Below are 17,924 nucleotides of genomic sequence, written 5' to 3'. Positions count from 1 at the left end.
GTGAGGTGCGTATCCTGCCCCTCTCGATCTCCAGACTTTCCAATCTGCCTTTCAGAGTGGACCTTGAGAAAGAAGCTCCACTCTGTAGAGGGTGGCACAAAGAGAGGCGCAGATGGTCCACATACAACAGCCTTTTGACCAGTCATGGGTGGTAAGAATTGCTTTGCACCAGTCATGGTGAATGTTCCTGAAAACTGGGGGAATTAAGGATATAGGAAGAAAGGTGTAGTGAAGTGGAAAACTCTACCTCAACCGAAATGTGTCTCCCAACATTTCCCATAGTGTAAACTGGAGGGCACAGAATTGTGGACAATGGGCGTTATCACAAGTTGCAAATCGGTCCACCTGAGGAGGATCCACAGGGCTAACACGACTCTTCACCAGAATCCAAAAGGAGATGCTGCTTGTGGTTGGCAAGATGAAGCCAACTGAGGCTGAGAGCTGACCAGATGGTTGGCACCTAGCCAGGTCCCGTGCTGGTGCAAGTAGAACCCAGAGACTGACACTTTTGTGCATCAAGAATTTCACTTTTTTGATGTTCCAGCGGCACAATGTACCACTGAATATTTATAAGGCCACGTGAAGCTTTTCATGGCCTTATAAATATATGTGCCCCTTCCACGCTGAACACTGCATGAAACGTGAGTTCCGTGGGTGTTACTGTGGGTGCTCCCACACAACACTCATGGAACCTGACGCATTCTCAGATTTACGAGAAATTGTGAACCTGGGAATACGTCAGAATCTAATGCCACCCCAGGGGGTGCATTAGGGAGGCACAACAAGGAGATTTATTTTTATTTCTCCCCGTGCTTTTCTTTTTCTATTAGTGCTGCATTCTGCTGCACACATAGAAAAAAGGAAATTGCCTTTTGTGATTGACTTTGTGCAGGAAGGTCTCCCTTCCTGCACAAAATCAATCAACCCTGCAACGCAGGCACCCTTGCATTGCACCATGGTGAAAGGCTGCCTGTATTGGCGCACGGCAGCCCACTGTGCGCCTGCGCTGGGGAAAAGGACAGGAATGCGCTGTATCACATAGATACGCGCATTCCTGCCCTTTTGTTCTGACGTAGAGCAATGCAGCAAGATTCCTTGTGGTGCTGCCCTACCCAAAACCTCATAAATGAGGCCCAGAGTCTCTGAGCTTCCTGGCTGAAGAGGAGAGACCTCCAGCAGGACGCCGTTGGATCGACTGAATCCAGTCAAGCGTGAACTAGAAAAAGAAGAGATCACATTCTTTGGCCACATTTACACCGACACAAGATGTTTGGAAGAAAGAGCCCGACTACCCGTAGGATCATGAGACGACCATGAGCCAGACCACCCGTAGGATCATGAGACCACCATGAGCCAGACCACCCGTAGGATCATGAGACCACCATGAGCCGGACCACCCGTAGGATCATGAGACCACCATGAGCCAGACCACCCTTAGGATCATGAGACCACCATGAGCCAGACCACCCATAGGATCATGAGACCACCATGAGCCAGACCACCCGTAGGATCATGAGACCACCATGAGCTAGACGACCCGTAGGATCTTCAGACCACCATGAGCCGGACCACCCGTAGGATCATGAGACCACCATGAGCCTGAGGTGCCGGGTTTTTAGGAACCCGGTGGTGCCAGGGGGTAGCACCCGAAGACCTCTAAGTTCTCCCTTGTTCCGGACCACAGAAACACAGAGTCTTCTAGTTACCGTCAAAGATCAAGTTTTATTGGTAGCTACCAAGTAACACGTGTCCCAGAAGTACACCGCACGGAGAGTAGGTTCTTGGGAGACTGTTCGTTTTTACAGAACCAGCCGTCTCCTTATATACGAAAATAATAGCTGCAAGCAAGAATTCCTGTGTTTATGATATGGCTATACACATATTTCTACAATAATACAAAGAGCGAAGTCATGTAAGCAAGCCCATATTTTAGATGTCCAGTTCGTTGATAGATTACCCAGTTAGGCCTGGAACTCCCATCAGATATCGATGAAACCTCAATAAAGAAAGGTACAACCCAGTCATAAAACTGGCCATAAACAAGGAACGTGGACAGGTGCATGTTTGCAGAAAGCATGGTCTGTATGTAGTGAATGGTTTGTGGAATGTTATGCATTGATGCTATCGTATTCGGCCACTGGGCGAGGAGCTGCCCAAACAGGTTTGGCCGAAGACAGTGGAGTCAGTTGGGACAGGTCAGGGGGAAGTCACGAAAGGTGGACGTGTCCTTTTGGATCAAGCTCGACCTTTAATTGACTTATCATGAGGGCAAGATGCAAGATGGATGCCGTTCACAAAATGGAGTTTAAGGGATGGGGACGGAAACTACGATTTTGGGGTGTTGGCAACCCTCGATTGTGACGCAAATACATAGGAATGATGCCCTAATTATTATCGGTTCATAGACACCAAAATCGTCTTGGTACGTTGAGGTTTTGTGACACGGGTATTGGACCTCGATATCGGGAAAACACCAGGGTCCGGATTTTGAGAACCACAGACCCTCCTTTTGCCCTCATATAAGGCAATAACTCATGCTAATCTGAGTCCAAATCGGTATGAAGAAATTCGTGGAGATGTTGCTGTAGCATCATTCTGTTACTCAGCTCGTCCTGTGGCACAGGCTTCCGTACACACGAGGTAGCACAGAGGCCACATAGTGCAGGAGCACACTGTATACATAGGCAAAACATGAACAGAAGCGCCAAGATCATCCCAATGAAGATCAAGGTTTTCCATCCCCAGGCAGTTATCAGCTCCCAGAACCACCCCAACAGGGACCAATCCCCTTTCTCAACGTGAAGGGAACCAGATATTTTGTGTAGTTTGGAGATGGCCTGGTATACTGTCGGTGCGTTATCAGGGATGAATATGCAACAACTGGATTGGATGACTCTACACACACCACCACGATCGGCGAGTATGATGTCTAAGGCAATTCGGTTCTGAAGGGTCATAAGTCGATCCAACTGAAGCTCGGTTGTCAGATTGCCAAGTGCTCCGGCCGTCGTAGTCACGGCGGATTCAACTATCCTTGATAACTGGCGAATATTTCTGCTGTTCACCATAGGCCCCCAAAATGGCAGAAAACCCTTTGCGAAGTCAGCGAATTCCTGACCCGCGGTGTCGTCTTTACTCACGACACCCCTAGCTGTCCTTGTCCGATGGTAATCTGCTCTGGCCGTGTAGGTGGGAGGCAGCAGAAATGAGATAAAACATGTACCTGAGAAATCAGGGGGCAACCACGTGTAGGCTTGGTCGTGGCAAACGAAATACGTGCCTTTGGCTGCCAAAAGTATAGGGGAAGTTCGGGAAGCAAATACATATGTTTCCGTGCAAATGCTCTTTCCTAACTGTGCTGTGGGGTCCCTACCAATACCCTGTAAGCATAAGTGACCTCGGTGGGGCACTATCCAAACTGGGCGGGATTTCTTTGCTGCCTGGCTCTTGACCAGGTAAACCCCATGTTTAGTCATGTTCCAACGGGTGTAGGGACTGAGTTCATCTTTTGGCATTGTCAGATATGTGTCGATATCCCTACTCATATTTCTTATCCCTGCAATTAGTGCCTTGTTATTGGAATCGCTCGCAGTGGAACGGGTCGGGTATGGTTCTAGGGTGAATAGGAACATGGTCTGGAAAGCCCAGAGAGAACCATAGTAGCTGAATGGCAAAATGAAGTATGGGATCCCCTTATCGGTTGTGTGTGGCATAAGTCCGCATATCCAACAGTTTGACGTGTTCATTATGGACTGGTGTTGGTGTAGGAGCTGAATGAAAGAATTGTTTACAAATTCGAGTCTTCGGGCAGACTCGTGTTCAGGTAGAGGGTGAAAGTAGTGTGGAGAAATAGAGGGAGGAAGTGGTGGCTGGGTGTCATTCGAAAAGGTAACCTTAAATACGAACAGAGTATAACCAGTAAGAAACACAAGTATGCTACATAACATTAAAACACATAGTATCAGGAATCTTCTTTTGGACAGTATTGTGCATAACTGTTTTCTGAAGTTCGTGAGTCTGATAGGTCTCTCTACCCTTGGAAACTCCATCCTCTAGTTGCTGCCCGCGGTGGTTGATTGATTCTCCCAGGGAGTGCGCTCTGCTCAGTCCGGGGTAACTCCCGTGGACCAATCAGAACCGTAGACCTAGAACTTCCCAGTTGCACTCCCCAGACTTCAACCGCGACCCTAGCAGCAGAACCGGATGGCGGTTCGAAAAATCAAAAATGAGCTAGTTCCCTTGGGACGAGAGAGCTGAAAAGTCTGAAAAAAATAGTTCTTGGGGGAAAAGGAAAATCACATTAAGTCAATCGTTTATTAGTCTCTTTGTTTAGGCCGCAGGTCGTACCGTCGTTTCCCAGGTATGGTGTGATCTTCAAACAGCGTCTCAGGCTTGGTAGTGTCCAATTGCATAGACGGTGACACAAGTCCTTGTAAAATACGATCACTCTCCTTTTCGGTACTAGTTTCTTTCAAACGTGCATCGCTGAAAGGGATGAAGCGAGGTACGGATTCTGTCTCAGAGTCGGCAAGTTCTTTGTTGACCCACCGGTCGTATGGAAGGGGTAGAGGGACCCGTTTACAGTGGGTCCCATGTACCCAGTTCTTCTTGCCTTCAACCCGAACAGCAGATCTCGTTGAAAGCAACACCAGGTATGGTCCGGTCCACCTCGGCTGTCCGTTGTTGGTGCGCTGGAAATTTCGCACCAAAACCCACGAGCAGGGTTCGATGAGGTGACCTGGATCGTCAGAGGCTGGTGGAGAGGAATTGTGAACCTGTTGGTGTAAAACACGCAATTTAGTTGTCAATTCGCACAAATAGTCAAGCAGTACGGGGTGTTCTATCTCGTTTAGTTTCTTGGGTCTTGGCACGCCCCAGACGTTGGCTGGGCGGCCAAACACGATCTCATGGGGGCTAAGTCCTAATCTGGAGTGGACAGTCATTCTGGTTGACAAGAGTGCTAGAGGTAGGGCGTCAGGCCATTGAAGGCCTGTACTGGCTTGGATCTTGGCTAGTTTGAGCTTTAGAGTGCCATTGTAGCACTCTACTAATCCAGCCGATTGGGGGTGATTTGCAGCGTGGAATTTCTGGTGGATGCCTAAACACTCACACACTCTCTTCATCACGCATCCTACACATTCACTTCCGTTATCACTCCAGACAATTCTAGGCATACCGAACCTCGGGAAGAACTCTTTGACAAGGGCTTTGGCAGTTGATAAGGCGGTGTTGTCCTTAAGGGGGTACGCTTCCACCCACCTCAAAAAGGCGCAAACAACAACGAGCACATACTTTAGGTTGTTGCACCTCTCCATGTGGATGAAGTTGAGCTGCAAGACCTCGAACGGGTACGTTGGAGGTGCAAAGTGTCCAGCTGGACTTGGGGTTCCCCTACCGGGATTGTACTTCAAACACACCATACACTTTTTGACCACATTCTTTGCATATTTTGGGATATTGCTATTCTGTCATACTGGGGCCAATAGTTTACATATTCCTTTCGAACTGATGTGCGCAATTCCGTGAGCCATCGTTACTACTGCAAGTACGTATGCATTAGGTAATAGCCATCGCTGGTGTTCTGATAGTTCGACCCAACAACCATTCGCATCCAATCTACCTGTGCTTTCTCTCCATTCATTCACCTCGTTCTCAGTGGCCTCGGCTTGTATCGATTTTACGCTTTCAATGGTGTCCTCACACATTCCCACATCAGCAGTCCATCTAGCGGGACCCATAACATACATCCGACTCATTGTGTTCCTTGCAGTTTCTTTCGCAACCTCATCTGCAAATGCATTCCCGCGGCCAACATCATCCTGAATCTTTTTGTGTGCACTGCATTTTATAATGGCGACTTGTAGGGGCAAGGTGAGTGACTCAAGGAGCTCATTGACTAGCTGGCCATGTTGTATCTTTGCACCATGGGACGTAAGGAACCCACGTTCACGCCATAATCTCCCAAAACTGTGAGCCACACCAAAGGCATATTGGCTGTCAGTGTACACATTCACTCGCTTTCCTTTCGCCAACACACATGCTCTAGTAAGCGCAATCAGCTCTGCAGCTTGTGCAGAACTGTGGGAAATGCGTGCAGTCTCTACAATGGTGTGTAATGTCGTTACGGCATATGCTGTAGTCGTATCACCATTCGGCAACTTGAAACATGAACCATCAACCCATAAAGTATCATTGCATTCGGGAAGGGGAGTGTCCTGTAAGTCTACTCTCCCTTTTGTCTCTTCTTCTGTCCTGAAACAGCAGTCATGTTTGTCAATCTTGTCTGTCTCTGTCGGGATGGGTAATAACGTAGCGGGGTTGAGTGTATCACACCTCTTTATGTGGATGTGACTTGCTAGCAGGGTAAGTTCGTAACTGGATAGTCGAGCGCTAGTAAGATGTTGTGTCTTTGTCCTATTTAGCAAAATGTCTACTGTATGCGGAACCATAACGATCAAAGTGTTATTCATGACTAATCCAGCAGACTGTCGGATGCAGACAGCTGCTGCGGCGGTTGCTCTCAGACAACTTGGCAATGCCTTAGCCACTGGATCCAGAGTTGCCGAAAAATATGCGCATGGGCGCTGTTTGTCCCCAAAGAGTTGCGTTAAGACTGATAATGCACAACCTTCTTTTTCGTGGACATGTAATGTAAAAGGCTTACTGTAGTTGGGGTTTCCCAACACAGGAGCCGAACACAATGCATCACGCAACTTGTGGAAACTCGTCTGACAATCTTCAGACCAAGGCATAGGATTAGGCGTGTCTTTGCGGAGTAGTGCCAGCAGGGGTTTGGCTAGTAGTGAAAAATTCGGTATCCATTGTCTACAGTACGATGTAATGCCCAAGAAGGCTCGAACCTCTCTCTGTGTCCTTGGGGCACTTAGTTCTGTAATTGCCTGTATTCTTTCTGGTGTCAGTCTCCTTCCCTCCTTCGACAAGATGTGACCTAAGTAGGTTACATCTTGTCGACAAAATTGTAGTTTGGAAAGGGAGACTTTGTGCTTCATGTCACATAAGTGACGCAATAGTGACAACGTGGCTTCTTTGCAAATCTCTCCAGTGTCTGCAGCGATCAGTAGATCGTCTACGTACTGGATCAAAGTTGACCCATCTGGCAGCACAATCGTGTCTAGTTGTGTTTTCAGAGCCTGACTGAATATTGATGGGCTTTCGCAGTAGCCTTGAGGAGCGCATTTGAAGCGGAAGCTTCGTCCTCCTAAATTGAAGCCGAAAAGGTCTCTACTCTCTTCTGCGATCGGTATGCTGAAGAAAGCGTTCTTCAGGTCAATCACCGAAAACCAGGCTGCTGAAGCTGGAACCATTGTCAATAAAGCAGTAATGTCGGGGACGACTGGAAACTGCGGGATAACTACCTTATTTACTTCTCGGAGGTCAATCACAAACCTATACACAGGGGGCTGTGAAGGATCAGTACGTTTTAAGACCGGTAAAACTGGACTGTTACAAACGTTACCTGTTGTTTCTTCGATAACATCTTTATCGATCAAATCATAAACGATCGTTAACAACGCTCTTTCGCATTCGCTGGATATTTTGTATTGGGGAATACGTGGTAACCTAACATTGGCTTTCAAAGTTATAACGTACGGTGCTATCTCCAAACGACCTACATCATTAGAACCATTAGCCCACAGTATATCAGGAAGTGATGACAATTCAGTTGGAATATCTTCTTTTGATAAATACATTGGAGAAATGACTTTTTTCCCCAAAGTAAGTTGTACTCCCGAGGGAGAACAGTACAAAGTCGCATACAACCTTTTTAGCAAATCCAATCCTAACAAATTTTCACCGCAACCGGTTGTAAGAATGAGGGGTGCTTCCAATTCACAGGGGCCAACAGAAAGGGATATAGGACTAGAGATCGGGTTTCTAACAGGGGCGCCAGAGAAGCCTACTGAGACATTCATTTCGCCAGACAAAGGTGCGCCAGGAAGTTTTGAGTGCATAATAGAACTCTTTGTAGCACCAGTATCCAGCAGAAATGGCTCTGACACTCCTGAGGTAATTACCTCGACATAAGGTCCATCCTGATCTACTGGAACTGAAACAACTCCCTCTCTTTGTCCATGGCTGTCCTAGCGATCGTTACCCTCATTGTCGTGTTCGGTGTAATAGTCGTCAGCATAGTACTGAGTTGACCTAGACGATGCGTTATTCTGTTGGTCAAAGCTATTCATGGAATTCTGAGGCGGAAAAGAAACTTTGTTCTCGGAGAAATTTCCACGGCCCCTACCTCTGGGGGCATGTTGAACACCTCTCCCTCTTACACCTGAAACACCGTTTAAGCGTCGCGCAAGAGCCGGACAATTACCCTTAAAATGACCCTCTTCCTTGCAATACGCACATTGATTCGGGCCATACGGAACACGCTGGTGGGAAGACTCGTTTCCTTGCGCGTCTCTAGAATACTGCTTATTCTGTTGATAATTGGGCTGGCTAGCCATACGAGGCGGATAGGCCTGTTGGAGAAGAACTTTAGTTTTTAAATCTTTCGTCTTTTTGTCTGCCTTGTCTAGCTCGTCTTTGCGCCTGTTTTCGTAGTACTGAGCTGTTGCTAGAATCTGCGCTGACGAAGAGACAGCCCAAGCACTCTCTGAATCTTTTAGTTTAGCACACAGTTCGGGAAGCAGATTGTGTACAAACTTGTCTACAAACAATCTTTGGCCACCCTCGGTAGCCATATCCTGACCACTATGGTCAGTGAAAGTTTCCTCAAATCTTGTGAAAAAGTCAGACACATTCTCGTCTTTCTTCTGCTTGCACGATGATAGCTTGTCCCAGTTTACGCGTACTTCAGGCATAATTGTCTTCATGTACGCAATAATTCTACCAGGGAGTTCAGCTATTAACGGCTCAGGCTTGAAACCACCGACTTGTCTAGCATCTGTAGTCGCAATGTTCGCCCACGAGTCACCTAATTCTTGGTCATGATCTGTATGACGTATCTTACTCCATAAAGGATGTGGAACAACGTTCCCAAACAACATGTCTATATCCGCTAAATTCATTATACATGAGCTGGCAGTTTGGGATACTCCTTATAATACCCAGTCGGGTTTTTACGGGGATCGGGTAGTGTCTGCTTGAGTGCTAAAACTTCGGATCTTTTCCAGGGGACATGTACCCATACACGCTGGAAATGAGGCAGAACCGGTGGAACTGCAGTTGCGTCACCTTCCCTCCAGACCGGAGGAACCTCTCTCATGGGGTACTGTCTCGCTCTTTTCCTGCTGGATGTACCACTGTCAGAGGATGACCCAGAATTACCACCCGTACTTCTATGTGATAATAATATCTCAACTGCTTTTTCAACGTCGGGACCCACAATCATACCCTCCCCAAATTTAAATCGTACACTACACAACTCTTGCTCGTTGGTCTTCTGACCATTATCTTCCAAATCCTCACACAGGAAAACACACATCTGCTCAAAGACGTATCTTTGCGTTGGTTCATCCCATTGGCGAAAAACGTTCATGACAGACTCTACATCATATCTTGCTGTGTCCATAGCCCAATTTCGTGCTAACTTATTCAATGATTCCCTTTCCTGATAATCGGGCATTTGGCTTCGTAATTGTCTTCGTTCCGTGTTAGTGGTAGTTTCAGGCGACCGAAAAAGTGGTGAAGGAAAGTTAGTAACAATGCTGACCAGTTTATGCCAGACGGAAGGTGAAAGTGGAGGAATAACTGGTGGTAGAACAGAGTCACGCAAAGTAGAGACGGAAATGTTCGTAGAACGAGTATCAGAGGGACTAGAAGGTGCGCTAGGCGAAATTTTAGAAGCAACAGTAGGAGATGTAGATGTGATCGGTGAGCCTTGAGGAGGCTGCGCCAGAGAAACAGGAGCCAGCTGAAGAGTAGCCGGTGAGTGCGGTAAAGGAGTCTGTATAACAGCTACCAGAGGTGCAACTAAAGGTTGCGGAGGTGCTGTGGCATTTTGTGCATAGGGTGGTGGCGAACTTAGCAAATGAGCCATTAATGGATCTTTTTCACGCTCTTTTACTGTCTCTTGCCGAAGAGATGGCAAAACAGGATAGCATTTATCTATTGCCATTTTACGTTGCCTGTGCAACTGCTCACTTATTTGATCCTCTTCATTGTCTTTAAATTTTATCGCGGCTTGCATCACTGAAATACCTCTTTCTCTCTTATTTTTCTTATCTAATTTAATTTCCTTCTGTTTGGCCTCTTTACGCCACAAGCGGAAAGAGTCAAACATCGCCGGTTGGGCTTTCTTCTTGAACAGTTTGACCTCTAGGTTATCTAAAACTTCTGAGTCGAAACTACCATATTGGGGCCATTTTAAAACACCATCCTTGCGGGTGTATTTTATCCATACATCGTTATATGTTATAGGACCTACGCCGTGCTTTACATAGAGCTCATACGTTGGAGTTCCAATTGGAGGAACCGGACAAGAATCCTCTAATCGGGAGTCCTTACTACAACCAAGACAAAACAAGTTTCCAAGTCTGCTAAAACCAGGCATCTTCGCTCACTAGTCTAGCTTCAAACTTCACAGGATTATCTGTTACGATATATCTCGTGAATACACGAGTCCTTCGGCTTTGGGGCTTGCAAGTACCAAATCAAAGCGTATCTCAAGGATACCAAAAACTAAGGACAAACTAAGGACTAGGAGACGCTCCACTTATACTTAACTGAAGTATTTGAAGATCTGTGAGGTCGCTAGAAGACTCGTCTATCGTTTCGCTCTACCAAGGATCACTGGGTCCAAAACAAGGCTTAGTCAGGGCAGCAGTCCTTCGTTGCCGTCGGGACGCGGGGAACCTCGCAGCAAAGACCTTCGGAACCACGTCGACATACAGGGGTCGCTGAAGTGGCTGGCCGTCCTCCGGAATTTTCACACGAAGCTCCTCACGAACATCTGGCTTGGACCGTCACCGCTTGATATCGCCCCGAGTTGGGCGCCAACTGAGGTGCCGGGTTTTTAGGAACCCGGTGGTGCCAGGGGGTAGCACCCGAAGACCTCTAAGTTCTCCCTTGTTCCGGACCACAGAAACACTGAGTCTTCTAGTTACCGTCAAAGATCAAGTTTTATTGGTAGCTACCAAGTAACACGTGTCCCAGAAGTACACCGCACGGAGAGTAGGTTCTCGGGAGACTGTTCGTTTTTACAGAACCAGCCGTCTCCTTATATACGAAAATAATAGCTGCAAGCAAGAATTCCTGTGTTTATGATATGGCTATACACATATTTCTACAATAATACAAAGAGCGAAGTCATGTAAGCAAGCCCATATTTTAGATGTCCAGTTCGTTGATAGATTAACCAGTTAGGCCTGGAACTCCCATCAGATATCGATGAAACCTCAATAAAGAAAGGTACAACCCAGTCATAAAACTGGCCATAAACAAGGAACGTGGACAGGTGCATGTTTGCAGAAAGCATGGTCTGTATGTAGTGAATGGTTTGTGGAATGTTATGCATTGATGCTATCGTATTCGGCCATTGGGTGAGGAGCTGCCCAAACAGGTTTGGCCGAAGACAGTGGAGTCAGTTGGGACAGGTCAGGGGGAAGTCACGAAAGGTGGACGTGTCCTTTTGGATCAAGCTCGACCTTTAATTGACTTATCATGAGGGCAAGATGCAAGATGGATGCCGTTCACAAAATGGAGTTTAAGGGATGGGGACGGAAACTACGATTTTGGGGTGTTGGCAACCCTCGATTGTGACGCAAATACATAGGAATGATGCCCTAATTATTATCGGTTCATAGACACCAAAATCGTCTTGGTACGTTGAGGTTTTGTGACACGGGTATTGGACCTCGATATCGGGAAAACACCAGGGTCCGGATTTTGAGAACCACAAGCCAGACCACCCGTAGGATCATGAGACCGCCATGAGCCAGACCACCCATAGGATCATGAGACCACCATGAGCCAGACCACCCGTAGGATCATGAGACCACCATGAGCCGGACCACCCGTAGGATCATGAGACCACCATGAGCCAGACCACCCGTAGGATCATGAGACCACCATGAGCCAGACCACCCATAGGATCATGAGACCACCATGAGCCAGACCACCCGTAGGATCATGAGACCACCATGAGCCAGACCACCCATAGGATCATGAGACCACCCTGAGCCAGACCACCCGTAGGATCATGAGACCACCAAGAGCCAGACCACCCGTAGGATCATGAGACCGCCATGAGCCAGACCACCCGTAGGATCATGAGACCACCATGAGCCAGACCACCCCTAGGATCATGAGACCACCCTGAGCCAGACCACCCGTAGGATCATGAGACCACCGTGAGCCAGACCACCCGTAGAATCATGAGACCACCATGAGCCAGACCACCCGTAGGATCATGATACCACCATGAGCCAGACCACCCGTAGGATCATGAGACCACCGTGAGACAGAACACCCGTAGGATCAATGACCACCATGAGCCAGACCTCCCGCAGGATCATGAGACCACCATGAGCCAGACCACCCGAAGGATCGATGACCACCATGAGCCAGACCACCCGCAGGATCATGAGACCACCATGATCCAGACTACCCGTAGGATCATGAGACCACCGTGAGACAGACCACCCATAGGATCAATGACCACTATGAGCCAGACCACCCGCAGGATCATGAGCCCAGCATGAGCCAGACCACCCGTAGGATCAATGACCACCATGAGCCAGACCACCCGCAGGATCATGAGACCACCATGAGCCAGACCACCCGTAGGATCATGAGACCACCATGAGCCAGACCACCCGTAGGATCATGAGACCACCCATAGGATCATGAGACCACCATGAGCCAGACCACCCGTAGGATCATGAGACCACCAGTAGCCAGACCACCCAGAGGATCATGAGACGACCATGAGCCAGACCACCCGTAGGATCTTGAGACCACCATGAGCCAGGCTACACGTAGGATCATGAGACCACCATGAGCCGGACCACCCATAGGATCATGAGACCACCATGAGCTAGACGTCCCGTAGGATCTTCAGACCACCATGAGCCAGACCACCCGTAGGATCATGAGACCACCATGAGCCAGACGACCCGTAGGATCTTCAGACCACCATGAGCCAGACCACCCGTAGGATCAATGACCACCATGAGCCAGACCACCCGCAGGATCATGAGACCACCATGAGCCAGACCACCCGTAGGATCGATGACCACCATGAGCCAGACCACCCGCAGGATCATGAGACCACCATGAGCCAGGCCACCCGTAGGATCTTGAGACCACCATGAGCCAGACCACCCGAAGGATCCTGAGACCCCCATGAGCCAGACCACCCATAGGATCATGAGACCACCATGAGCCAGACCACCCGTAGGGTCATGAGACCACCATGAGCCAGACCTCCCGTAGGATCATGAGACCACCATGAGCCAGACCACCCGTAGGATCATGAGACCACCATGAGCCAGACCATCCGTAGGATCATGAGACCACCATGAGCCAGGCCACCCGTAGGATCATGAGACCACCATGAGCCAGACCACCCGTAGGAGCATGAGACCACCAAGAGCCAGACCACCCCTAGGATCATGAGACCACCATGAGCCAGACCACCCGTAGGATCATGAGACCCCCATGAGCCAGACCACCCGTAGGATCATGAGACCACCCTGAGCCAGACCATCCCTAGGATCATGAGACCACCATGAGCCAGACCACCCGTAGGATCATGAGACCACCATGAGCCAGACCACCCATAGGATCATGAGACCACCATGAGCCAGACCACCCCAGGAGGATCATGAGACCACCATGAGCCAGGCCACCCGTAGGATCTTGAGACCACCATGAGCCAGACCACCCGTAGGATCATGAGACCACCATGAGCCAGACCACCCCTAGGATCATGAGACCACCATGAGCCAGGCCACCCGTAGGATCTTGAGATTCCTAAAACTCTATGTTTCCTTTTCACCTGTTTCTTCTTTCTCTCTTCCCTTTCTTGATCTCTGTTTTTTTTGTCTCTTTACTTCAACTTTTGACTCTCTCTGTGCACTATTCTTGTTGTTATCAAACTTCTGATAATAATATGATGGAGCCACATTCCACTCTTGGAACATGTTGGGGGGTGCAGTGCAGGCCCAGTTCCTTTTTAAGGCAGTTTTACCCAGCAGTTCCCTAACTATATCACATTTGTCTCCTCCTCTACACCACGTGATGGTGGTTCACCCTGATTAGAGGTGCCACGCTGTTGTGCTGCTACTGCGTTTAGAAAGTGACTGTGATTTTAAAATTTTATTGAATCATTGTGTGCGTTCTAATGGGGGGAATGTTTTAAAAACTATTATAATTGCTTACTCGTGTGGGGTTACTGCATTCTTTCCAGGCACTCTTCTGCTTTTTTTTTCATCTCGGGGAGGGGTGTGGGGGGCTTGTGGGGGTCTTTTGCTCCTTTCCCGGTCCACCACGACTCGCCAATTGTATGGAGGGAAGTGAGTGTTTCACTCTTGCTGCTCTACTCCACTTCCTGTCCCAGATCGATGGGCAGCGCTCTAGTTGTTCCTGACTGGCCCAGCTATTTAATCTGAATGCCGGGCCGGACGCGCAGTGAACGCACGCAGCAGGCGCGCCAAAGGCACGCCTGTCTGTGTCCTTCGGTGCCAAGTTTACGCCTTGTGCCAGGGACGCTGGCCTTTTTATTGTAGACCCTGGTAAGCCCCTTGTTTACCCGAGAGGACAGCTCTTGGAGCTTCAAGGAGAGAAGGATAGAAGGATGTGCACTGCAGGTCGATGAACTGTGAGCATTGGGCTATATGAGTGTGTTAACTGTAAGACAGTCATTCCATTGGGGGTAGCTAAAAAACCCAAGGGGAAATGTGTCAGCCCTACCCTTACCCATGAAACAGTATTTTTTAGGGTATCACCTGATCTCTGATTAAACATAGAGCAGAGTTTAATGATTTTGTCTCCTCCCGTAGGCCTGATTGGGTATTTATTACTGAAACCTGGGCTAGAGATTGCTCAGAGCCTGACCTGGTGGAGGCCATCCCCTCAGGGTATGCTCTGTCCAGACTTGATAGGGGGGTTTGGGAGTACTTTATAAAGACAAGTTCTCGTGCTTCACTGAGGCCCTTACAACTCCCTCAGATCCCTATCAGGACCTATATTTCTCCTTGAAGATCTTACCCACTGATAGTTTTGTGGGAGTGGTCAGCTACCGGCCTCCCGGACCCAGAGGAATGTTTAATCAGGACTTCAGCAATCGGATTGAGCCTTATTTGGCTAGATCCAATGTCACTCTTTTGGGTGATTTTATCTTCCATTTGGAGAAAACTCTGTGCTCTGAAACGCAGGTTTTCCAGGAAGCTATGGACTCCTGTGGCCTTCCTCAGCTGGTGAGGAGCCCCTCTCATACGGGGGGACACATTCTGGACGGGATCTTCTCTAACGATCCGAGGATAGAGGTGAATGATCCCATCCCACTCTCTTGGACTGATCATTACGCCATTCCATTCTTTCTGCGAATTTCAGAATCCCACCCAGATCCCAATTTTAAGAACAGGGTGGAGATGAAGAGAAACCGTAGCCGCATAAATAAGGAGGGTCTTCTAATTAACCTTAGTAATTATTGCTGTCTCCCCCACCTGGTTGTTAACTCAATCTATGATGATTTTTCCAACTAGCTCTTGGCGGCTCTGGACTCTCTTGCCCCTCTTAAGGAGCATTATGTGGCCAGAAAACGCCCTTCGGCGCCCTGGTTCACCGAAAAGTTGAGAAACCTTAGCCAGGTATGCCGACAGCTGGAAAAAAAAAAGGCGCCATGAGCTTATCCCACCCGAAAGGGACCTGCATAAACTCAGATTGAAGGAATATAGGCTAGCTACTAATGAGGAAAAGGTTATCTACTATTCCAAGATGACGGAATCCATCAAATCCCGAGGGAACTCTTCACTGTGATTAATTCACTCCCAGCCCCCTCGGCCTCTGCCAACTCCGAGGTCTCCCAGGAGCTATGTGATAAAAGGGCATGCTTTTATACTGACAAAATCAAGGACATATATTCCTCCCTGGAGATATCCAATGTCGGAGGGTCAAAGGCCGATCGTCCTTCGGATTCTCTGGTAGCTCCTCCAAAGGATTGCCGCTTGAGCGTCTTTCCCCCTATACTTCAAAAAGACACGGAGCGGATGTTAAGGGGAGTTAGATCTAGCTCCCCTATGGAGCCCTGTCCCCTGAAGATCCTGAAACTAGGAATGGAGGCTACTGTTCCTACTTTGACCGTAGTTCTTAATGCCGTTATTACTTCTGGCCAGTATCCCACAGCCTGGAAAACAGCCGTGGTTAAACCTCTCTTAAAGAAGCCCTCTCTGGATCCGGCGGAACTAAAGAACTACAGTTCAATTTCCTGTTGCCCGTCCCAGCTAAAATCTTGGAGAAACACCTGAGCCTCCATCTTAGCACCTATCTGGAGGATCATCAGTTGCTCGATGGCTTGCAACATGGGTTCAGAAGTGAGCACAGTACCGAGACGGCGTTAACCGTTGTTTTTAACAACTTTCGACAACAGGTCGATGCAGGTCACACCACCTTACTGACCCTTCTGGACCTAACGGCAGCCTTCGATACCATCTCTCCCCTTAGATTGGCTGGGAGGCTCCGGGTAATAGGGGTTGAGTGCTCCGCCCTTAATTTGCTTACATCTTTCCTTACGGAACAGGCTCAAAGAGTTACGATGGGTCAATTCCTTCCTGCTCCTAAACGGCTGTTCTGCGGAGTTCCCCAGGGATCCTCATTGAGTCCCACCCCTTTTAACCTTTATGTAGCCCCGCTTGCCAGGGTTGTAAGATCTTTTGGCCTAGAAGTGTTATCCTATGCTGATGACACTCAAATCATGATTACCATCACTGAGAGTGTTGAAGCTTCAGCAGCTAATTTTAAAAGCTGCATGCAGGCGGTAGCTGCATGGATGGTAGAGAACTATCTTAGACTCAATGAGGATAACACTCAGATTTTACTTTTCGGAGACAATCAGGAGATTTGGTCCAGGGCCTGGTGGCCAGATACGCTTGGATCTTGCCCTCGCCCTGGCCTCAGTGCCCAAAATCTAGTTGTGTCATTATTCCGTAATGTTGATATCATCTATCATCTTAATCTCAAATATGTTTATGAATCATTTTTTTCTTCCCCTTTTGTTATATGTTAGGATTTTGCACAAAAACGCTCCTTTTGTACATATGCGATTTTTGCACTGATAATTATCAGAGTACTATCTATTAATTAAAGATGTAATGCCTGTTATGAAATACTGTATTTTTAAAGATGTAAATATTTGAGAACTGTTTTTATTTATGTGTATATAGTACCTTCTGTCTAGTATGCTTTATGGTTGTATATTTTACACCGAATGAAGCTGGTTTGACTTGACTTGACTATTGGATTGCTAAAGGGAGTGTCTATTCTTACCCATCGGCCTGGTAGGACACCAACAATTAGCGAGCTCGGAGGTGAGGGATATTAGGCTTTACACCTCAGCCGTAAGTTGATGAAGCTCCTGAGAGATCTCAGTGAGTTTGGTGTCAATAGTAATGTGGGAACAGGAGGTCGTGATGTGGGCCAGGAGGCCAGGAAGAGAGGGTGCTCCGGTTTATGGTGTTAGGGAGAAGCTGAGTTGGGAGAACCAGGGGAGGGTGGAATAGAGCTGGAGTCATGATTGAGGAGTGGGGGTGTGGGTCTCATAAACTGGTTGCTGAGTAGATAGGCGCCATATTGTTGGTCATGTTAGGGGGTTCCAAGATAGCAAGTGTCATGGTTTGGTCCAGAAAGGGTGTCACAGATGCATCTGTGCTGACAGCGGGGGCATGTTCAGAGGTCAGGAGCAGAGATGAGGTGAAGGTGTTAGTATTGAGTCAGTGTATTTCAATGGTCGCTGCTCT

Source organism: Lissotriton helveticus, chromosome 1_2 (assembly GCF_964261635.1).
Source record: "Lissotriton helveticus chromosome 1_2, aLisHel1.1, whole genome shotgun sequence".
Lineage (NCBI taxonomy): Eukaryota > Metazoa > Chordata > Amphibia > Caudata > Salamandridae > Lissotriton > Lissotriton helveticus.
The sequence above is the reverse complement of the archived record's forward strand: the minus strand, read 5'-3'. Positions refer to the sequence as shown.